Genomic DNA, 8972 nt, shown 5'->3' with positions numbered 1-8972 from the left:
TACTTTTTGCTATTCCTAAGTTTTACCATTATGTATTATAACCCATTCTGAAATTTTACCTTTCTTAATTTTTACCGTTCCGAAAAATGAACGGCCCCCATCGGCGGCGGCTCAAGAACAAGAAAAAAACGGCAGCGACGTCGGCGTGGCACGGCTGCGCAGATCTCCAGTAAAACTATTTTCCTGAATGTAAACAAAAGTTTATGTAAGAGTAAAAAATAATCCTTAATTAGAATCGAATCGATTGACCCATAACAAGAATATATTTGATTGAAGAGTAAAGAAGTTAAGGTCATTTATAATATTGTTATATTACTGAGAATATTTATTGATTCAAGACAAATTTATTGACCTGATCAGAAAAATCTACGAAATATTTAAATAATATATCTAGTCATTCTGGACTTTTCTTGTTTTAAATTATGTGAAAAACTGTTAAAAAGCAAACTATTGGTTTAAAAGGTAGTTTCCAAAATTGGAAGGATAGTTTTCTATCACTAAAGCACAGTTTAACTTCTCCAAGATAATTTTGATTAATTGAAGCCGGATAATATGTAAGGTTTATAAAAATAATATATCATGCATTTCCGAACCCCTATAGGCTCATCTGTTATATTTGATATTTATTATAATTTCATTAGGAGCATGAACATTCCTCAAATTCTTTTTTTATGTGTATTTTACCAAAACTCATGTGACTGAATAACAATTTGCCTTAATTTCAACTTCTTCGAATTACCGTTTGACCTACAATAAGTTGAATTACTATATTTGCTGTAATTTTTATTACTTCGAATCACCAATAGGTATAATATTTATTTTTCTAAAATGCAATTTATTGTAATTTTTATTTTTCCAAATTAACAATTACCCCAATTTATATTTTTCTGAATTAGCAGTTATTATAATTTCTGTATCACCTCATTTTGATTTCTATAGATGACCATTTGAGATATGATTTTCATTCTTTTGAAATACTAAGCGCACTAGTTTTAATTCTTCTAAATTAATATTTAGTATGATTTCTATTTTTTCGGCTTGATATTATTATTCCATATTTTTTCATGTTAAAATTGGTCATAATTTGTTTTCTCAATTAGTATTTAACAAAATTTGTATTTCTGAGAATTAATATTGAAAACATTAAGAGAAAAATGAATATTTACACTTAACATTCAGATATTTAGGGAATATATATTTAATGTTTAACTATAGGGCAACTATCTAGAAGTAAAAATAATTTATACAGAAAACTTAGGAGTAAATTTTGTTTTAAGTAATTCTGTATTTTCACCTGCTAGTATAGCTAGCAGTTAAATATTACCCTTAATAGGAATTTAACTATCTGCTATTAGTTTTTTGCTCGAGTAAACAATAAATATTACACTAAGTTACGAGTAAGTGTCATTGGAAGCACGTACAATACATTATCTGGGGTTTCCTAAGTTTTTTGTTATTTAGAAAACGATTTGCTCTTTTATTTTTACACCCAAATGACAGACACATACCTGGCATTTCGAAAATATTGTTTTAAACTAACTCCTGAACTCTGCGTTATCAAGAAATGATATACTGCGAATAGCAAATGTCGCCACCACTAGCCATCACTATCTGGACCGTCTGCGAAATAGGACACATTTGCAAAGTTGGTGGTATGAACACTTTGGTCAAAACTAAAGTTGATTCACTCAACAAGCACATAAGACCATAAGACTACCCGAAGTCAGGGTAAAGGAAACCCAAATTGGGTAATTTTTTTTAGGTAATCTTTACCTTGAAATCCAGGTAAAGATTAGACATAATTTTTTCTGTGTTACTATCGAAGGTTTTTTGGGAGAGAAAACATCACTCTTATCAATTATTTCATCCTATCCAAACAATTTAAAGCATTATTCTTACTATTCGGTGACCAAAATGTAGATAATCATCATTTTTCCTCAAGTTTAGATACGACACGAAACATTGACAATAAGTGTCTTGAAGTGAACGACATATGTCGACAGCATTTTTCACGAAATTGACTATGCAAGCTTCATTAAGTAGCCGATAGAGGTATGGAATTTTTCTGCACTCTAGACAACAACTGTAACATCTAGGATGTTTCGGTCTAAAATTTCGGACGTTTCAGTTTATTATAAGAATATTTTTACGCCTAACATCTCGAAAAATGGCAGATGTTACGCATGAATATCTATGCAGGGTATTCCGCGAGAACTGTAGTTAATTTTGAGTGTGTGAGAGATGGGAGGTTGTGCACAAAAAATAAGAAAAAAAGTCTCCAAAATTTTTTTGGTCAGATGCTTATTCTGGGAACAACAGAGGGTACGAGTTGTATATACGTGTGAGCATGTGTGGCTACAAACTTTGGTTAATATGGGATTTTTGCAACAAATAAAAAAAAATGAAATATGTTTACACAAATTCAGATAAACAAAAATTATAAAAACATTAATTACAAAGGCAAATAAATACAAAAAATTACAACTATGAAACCTGTGTTAGCTTAAACAATTAAACTTTATAATCACGACGCTTTTTGACTGAAAATGCACCCAAGGAACACGCGTTAACTTAAGAGAATGCAATAATAATTTTTTATTATAATAGAACATTTTTTTAAAACAAGAAAAGGATATTAAATTTTAACGACAAGTACAATATAAGACACATGCTCACACGTGCCTACAGCTTGTACACTCTGTTGTGCCCAGAATAAGCATCGGACCAAAAAAAGATTGGGGACTTTTTTGATTATTTTTTTTGTATACCCCCCCCCCCCCCCCCCCCCCCCGGAAAATTAACTACAGTTCTCGCGAGAATAATTTTCATTCTTACAAATAGCCACATAAACTAAATTCAATTTAAACTATTTGCCATTTGTTATAATTTCTGTTAAATTGAATCCCCATGATTGTAACAGAAATTTTATTTTACGTCCTTGCGTTTTCATACAAACATCTTCTTACGTCAAAAAGGTTGCTCCTCGACACATGATTTAAAAAAACCAGGCAAAAAGGCAATGCGTTTGTTTGATGACAAATTTTTTTTCTGAATGCGCAGATAAAAACAATGAGACAGAACAAGTGCGAAAAATCTTACATCTCTTTCAGTGTTTTGTACTCACTAGCCCACAAGAAGATAAATAAAACCAGTCTTTTGCAAATCTGAAATAAAAATAATGGCCGAAAATTAATATTTAAAAATTCTATAGGCTTTGCATAAAATAAAATGTATCTTACATGCCGATTTAGTGAAGTGACAATTGTGACAAATTCATTTGATTTATTTTAGATTATATAGATATACTAAAACATGACAACGATTTCTAACTAAAATACGCATAAATGAAAATTATGGAAAATGATAATTAAAATAAATGAAATTGTGAAAAAATACCATTCCTAAAACATAATAATAATGCCCATTGGTAATTAAAAAAAAAAAAATTCTGACCAAAGTTAATTTGGAATAATAACCATTAGGTTATATGTTGTAATTCGGCAATATAGAAATCACACTGAAAGAAATAGGTAGTGCGTCCAAGTACTTCGGTTTGTAAAATATGCCACTGCTACTCCATTGGCTGGCACATCCAGTTTTCTCGTTTGTATCACTGTCAAGCAGAGCCTTCTCATTTATGAAGATTTGAGTTTCAAGACAAGAGCTAATTATTCTTCTCGCTCTACCAATAGGATGCTCTTCTTAAATGCACAGTACCCCCGCCTTTGTTGGCAGCACTGGTTAATATTACTACTTGGTTTGCTAAAGTAACAGTGCGGATAGTAGCACCAATAAAAATGTGGCTGTACCATGCAGTTCTGTTGGCAAAGACATATGGTAGATTTGTAGAAACCCAAGTACTACTTATTTTTTTAGTGCAGGAAAGCATTTTTTTTCGTCAATAAATTGTAGTAGAATAAACATATAATCCTAGTCTTCAGAGTTTAGGTCGGAAAAACACCCTAATTGAAACCATTTTTCGGTATTACACCCTACAAATAATTATAGATTTTTTATGGCTCTCTAAATTTGAATCAGTTGCATTTCACTGATTCACATAGCTTGATGTCGGGTACGGGAATTTAATGAAAATCACTGAATCACTCAGGGAGAGTTTTTCGAGACGTAAGCTTTGTCGGTAACTTACAATCATAATAACAAAAAACTATTTCAAATATTATTTTTGAATCAAATCCCTTATTAATCTGAGCTGGAAACGAATGAAAATGTCATGGACTCTGCAACTGCGCCGTACACAAATTGATAAGTGTTGATCAATACCATCTATAGTACACTTTGACATAATGATAGGTCCCTTTAATTGAAATTTTTATTTATCTTTCTACTTACGGAATAAATAATTTTTTTAGCATATCTCGCGACTTGTCTGTTGTATTTTTGTCTTGCAAAGCGCGACTGTCAGATATAACAGGTGACGACATAAGTTAAGCAGTTCACTGAATCAACCAGTGATATTAGATTCACTAGAAAATTAGTCATTTTAAAGTCATTTTAAAGTCATTGATTAAATTCAGTATCAATTTTTTCCAAGTCCTTTAACAACAGTCACATATTTTTCAATAAAGAATAAAAACCTCACTGGTTTATCATTAGAAACTTGAACTACTAATAAAATAATAAAAATTTTACTGGATCGAATTTAGTGGTGTACTGTGGGTAAGAAGAAATGTCAGGCCCTGTAAATTTCCGTTAGCAAGATGCGAATTAATTCGAATAAAAGTCCCAATGATTAAACTGCGATCTGATCGCCATCCTTTGGCTTTTTCCGAAGGAGCCATATAAGAGAGTCCCGCTGAAATTTTTTTGAGCAAGCATGCGTTTCATAGACTTCCCAGCAAAGACAATGGCGCGTGGGTCGGCCTGTGTTGGCGTACTATGTCAGACTCGGTATATGCGCACATATTAAGTATCACGACCATTGCGTTAAAACGATTACTTCCGGTCCTCTGCGTGGGCCTAAAGTAGGTGTGTATTACCGAGCAAGCTTCGTTGTTACGGGGATTAATACCCATCTAGGAAATCCATTAGTACTGGCAGAACCGTAACTAAAAATGTGACGTCAAATCCCCGACCGGGCGACGTACGCGAGGGGACGTTAACGGGACCGAACAAACAGTTTTTCATCTAATGGTGACAAAAACAAGTTCATCGAAATTTGTTTGAGTACTGGTTTCCTCACGCTTAATTTCAATATTACCAATAACTAGATGCTACTATATTAAAAAAATCCTTCATTCAGACGTAGTATTAGTCACTATTATTCAACTGGTTATGTGCCGAGAAGCACCGAACTATTTGAAATAAATAAATACTTTAAATAATCATACAGGTAAATAGTATCAATAGCTTTTTAATTTTTTAAACAAATTATATTCAATGACGGCAGTATCTAACTACTTAAAACAATTTAATAACAGTGTCATATTTCAAGTGTCTATTGTATAGTTTTAAATGAGCCCGCCTTTTAAAGTGCATGCACAGTTAATAACTTCGAATTTCCAGCATAACCTTAAAAACTGTCACATTTCATCAGCACTATCTTCCTTTATAAAATAACTAATCTTTATAATTTTAGTTTCTTTATTTAATTATTCCCAGTGCAATATTATTAAGCTGTGTATGCGCAGCCTATACCGGTAACAAAAAATTGTCGATACCGGTAAAAGAAATTACTGGTACCGATTTTTTTAACGGTTTTTTAAAGAGCATCTTTTAAGGGTACAACTCACTTTAAACGCTAAAAAAGTCTATTTTTGCTAATTTTTTCAAAAAATAAAATATATTAGTGTAAAAGTTGAAAGGTTTGATAAATAAAGTCTAAAAACATAAAAAATATATTTTTTTCAGTTTTTATGTACAAAAACTGTAGCTGAACATAAGGCCGTGATTTTGAGGTAGGTAGATGGGAGGCATGGTATCGCAACAACAATAAAAGTAGCTGGAAGATGAACTACAGATATTGATTGTTATCAATAAACAACAAAATGGCAGTCAAAATAAAAATAATTTAAACAAAAACACTTTTTTTTGCACTGAATTTAGTGAAAAAATATAGGTAAAACTCAAAATTATAACTCGTCCGTAGTCTACCTTCCGTCTTTTTGTGTGTAGAATATATGGTTAAATTTGTATAAAAATCGGTCTATTCGTTTTACAGAAATCTTGCCTCCCATTCTAAAAAACGCTGCTTTGAGAAAAACACGTTTAAAGATTTTTTTAATGAAAAATCATTATAAAATCTTACCTCTATTTCATCAGCGATACCTGGACAGTACATACCGCTTCTGCTTGTTCTGAAACTTCAATTTAGTTGAAACCCCATTTTTTAAACCCACTGCGAAGTGGGTTGAACCCTTAAGGATAGATTATGGACTGCTAGAAAAAGATTGATTGAAAGGTTAACTTTTTCCCATGCGCCTAACCCTACTGTTGTATCTTCAATTTCGGTCACCTTGCTAGATGGTTTCCCAGACTTCGTCCCTTCCCTCTCCACGAGGTGCTGAAAAGGGTTAGGGGTTCGACCAACATTTCTTCTGTTACTAGTCACAAGGGTGCCTTCCAGCTCCCACGAGATTTTCGAAAGGGATTGGGATTCGACCAAAATTATTTTTATAAGTCTTTTCTATCCCACGAAGATGTTGATAGAGGATATGTGTTTAACCAACATTATTTCCGCGAATTCCATCAATTTCATGAATTCTTTCAATTCTATGAATACGCGCTCTTAACCCGCTGCCTTGCTGGAAATGTGCTTTTTATAAAAACTAGTAAAAAAATTGTGTGCATTAGTAATTTTGTTCACCGGTATCGACAAATTTTTTTTAATGGTGTCGAAAGTGTATATATGGTACACTTCTCAATATTTAAGCTGTTTTATGAAACGGAGTAGACAGGAAATGTTTCGGCGGGGGGAAGGGCTAATTTTAATATTGAAGTTTACAAACACAATTGTATAAACAATTTACTATTGTTTCTAATAATATTCTCATTGAATAATGTTATAAACTTTGATTAAAAATATTGCTAAGCACATCTAAACCAATCGAAGCAAACCTAATCAGCACAATCAGAATAATCCAAACGAACGTAACCAAGAACACTAACTCAAACGAGAGCAACCTATATAACCTACCCAAGAGCGGGAATCAAACTTTCAATGTTTAAGGCCATGTGATGAGAGGGTCACGTGACCAAACCTGGTCCTCAATTTTTCTTTCCCAACTTACGTCTAACGGAAATGAGGTATCGCTCTGAAAGTTTAGGGAATGAAAAAGGAGGCAATAAAGTCCAAGTCTCTGCTTTGTTCCGGCAGAAATTTTGAGAAAAAAATTTTTTTTTTAAGAAAATACCAGTGAAATTTTTCTTTCCCAACTTACATCCGTATCGAATGAGATATCGTGTTAAAAATTTGGCACGATAAATAGAAGGCATGCAAGAATGTGTCTCTAGTCTTAAATAATTAGAATAGTGAAAAAAGTTTTTTTTGTTACTATTTTGGAGAAATACCGACCGCGCTGTCGCCAAACCCTGCGAGCAATTTGCAATGTTGTCAATGGACTAGTTTTGAGGTTAATATTTATCAATGTGGGGCAAAACAACAAAAATCGCTCACGAACATTATGCAAAAATAATGGAAAAACTAATTTTTGCACTTGAAATGCAAATAAACATATTTGGTCTGACATACGTATCAGTCTGTTATCAGCTGTGTCAAAGCAGCACTAGCGCAGGGAGTAGACAGCTTCGAACTTCTAGGGTCTGTGGGTAAAGCAGATTGCATGATTACCGTCAGAGAAAGTTAAAAGTCAAACTTCTGCTGTAAAACCTAAATTTATCCGTCGATAGTCATTATTTGCATAAATAAATTTAATATTTATTAACATTTCCCGAAAAGAATTTCCGCGTTATTTAATTTTTATTTTTCAATGTGGGTGGAAAAATATTGATCTTAGGGCTGACTTGATCAGCTGTTATACTCATCACATGGCCTTAAATAATTAAAAATAATGATTTTTTCAAACAATGTTGATAAAAAATTAATTGCTATTGAACATTTATACCGATGAAAACAGTTTATTAGTTAAAAAGTGTTAAATGATTCAAACTTTAAATGTGTGAATAATCGAAAAGAATTATTTGTTTAAATAATTTTTATAAAATATTAATAGTTAGTAAATATTTTTAGCGAGAAAACAATTTATTAGTTTAAAAATTTGAGACGCTGTATAATGTTATATGTTTGAATAATTAAAAATAATTATTTGCTTAAATAATATTGATTAAAAATTAAATAAGTTTATGTAATGAGTAAATTCATAATTATTTTAAATTTCGAATACGAAATTCGTACTTACTGCATTTACGATTGGGATACATATTTCGAGATTTTGTAGGTACAAATACATTATAGTAGACCATTAATGGATGAGCCGAGACAACAAAACACGCCCGCCATAAAATTAGTAATTTATGGACTACCGAGTCTCTTACGAACAATTCATTCCTGTTTCTTTATGGTAAAATTTTGATTGATATAAAAGTTAAAATTTTACGATTTTCATAAGGTCGCAGCCGGCATCTATGAGAAACAACTGTTGTAATTTTTAGCGATAACAAACAATATCTACGGCCTAAAACAAATTGGTAAAAATCATGGTTTTAAGCAAAAACAGTAATGTTTGAGACCTAACAACTAATCCTAATAATTTTTTGTAAATGCGCAGGCATTTAATGCACGTTCGAGCTTGAAATTTTAATCGTATGTCAAATCATCACATACTAAACAACCGTAGTTAAAGTGGGGAAAGATTATACTTTTAACCACCTATCTCACGGTCATGAGACATGGTTGTGGCTGAAATTTTACCACGATTTTGCTGGGATCGGATGCAGTTTTCAGATTAGCACCCCCTCCCGGCGAAATCCTGCGGTTGTCCTTATGACAAACTGTT

The sequence above is a fragment of the Belonocnema kinseyi genome, chromosome 4 (genome assembly GCF_010883055.1).
Source record: "Belonocnema kinseyi isolate 2016_QV_RU_SX_M_011 chromosome 4, B_treatae_v1, whole genome shotgun sequence".
NCBI classification, from domain to species: Eukaryota; Metazoa; Arthropoda; class Insecta; order Hymenoptera; family Cynipidae; genus Belonocnema; species Belonocnema kinseyi.
The sequence above is the reverse complement of the archived record's forward strand: the minus strand, read 5'-3'. Positions refer to the sequence as shown.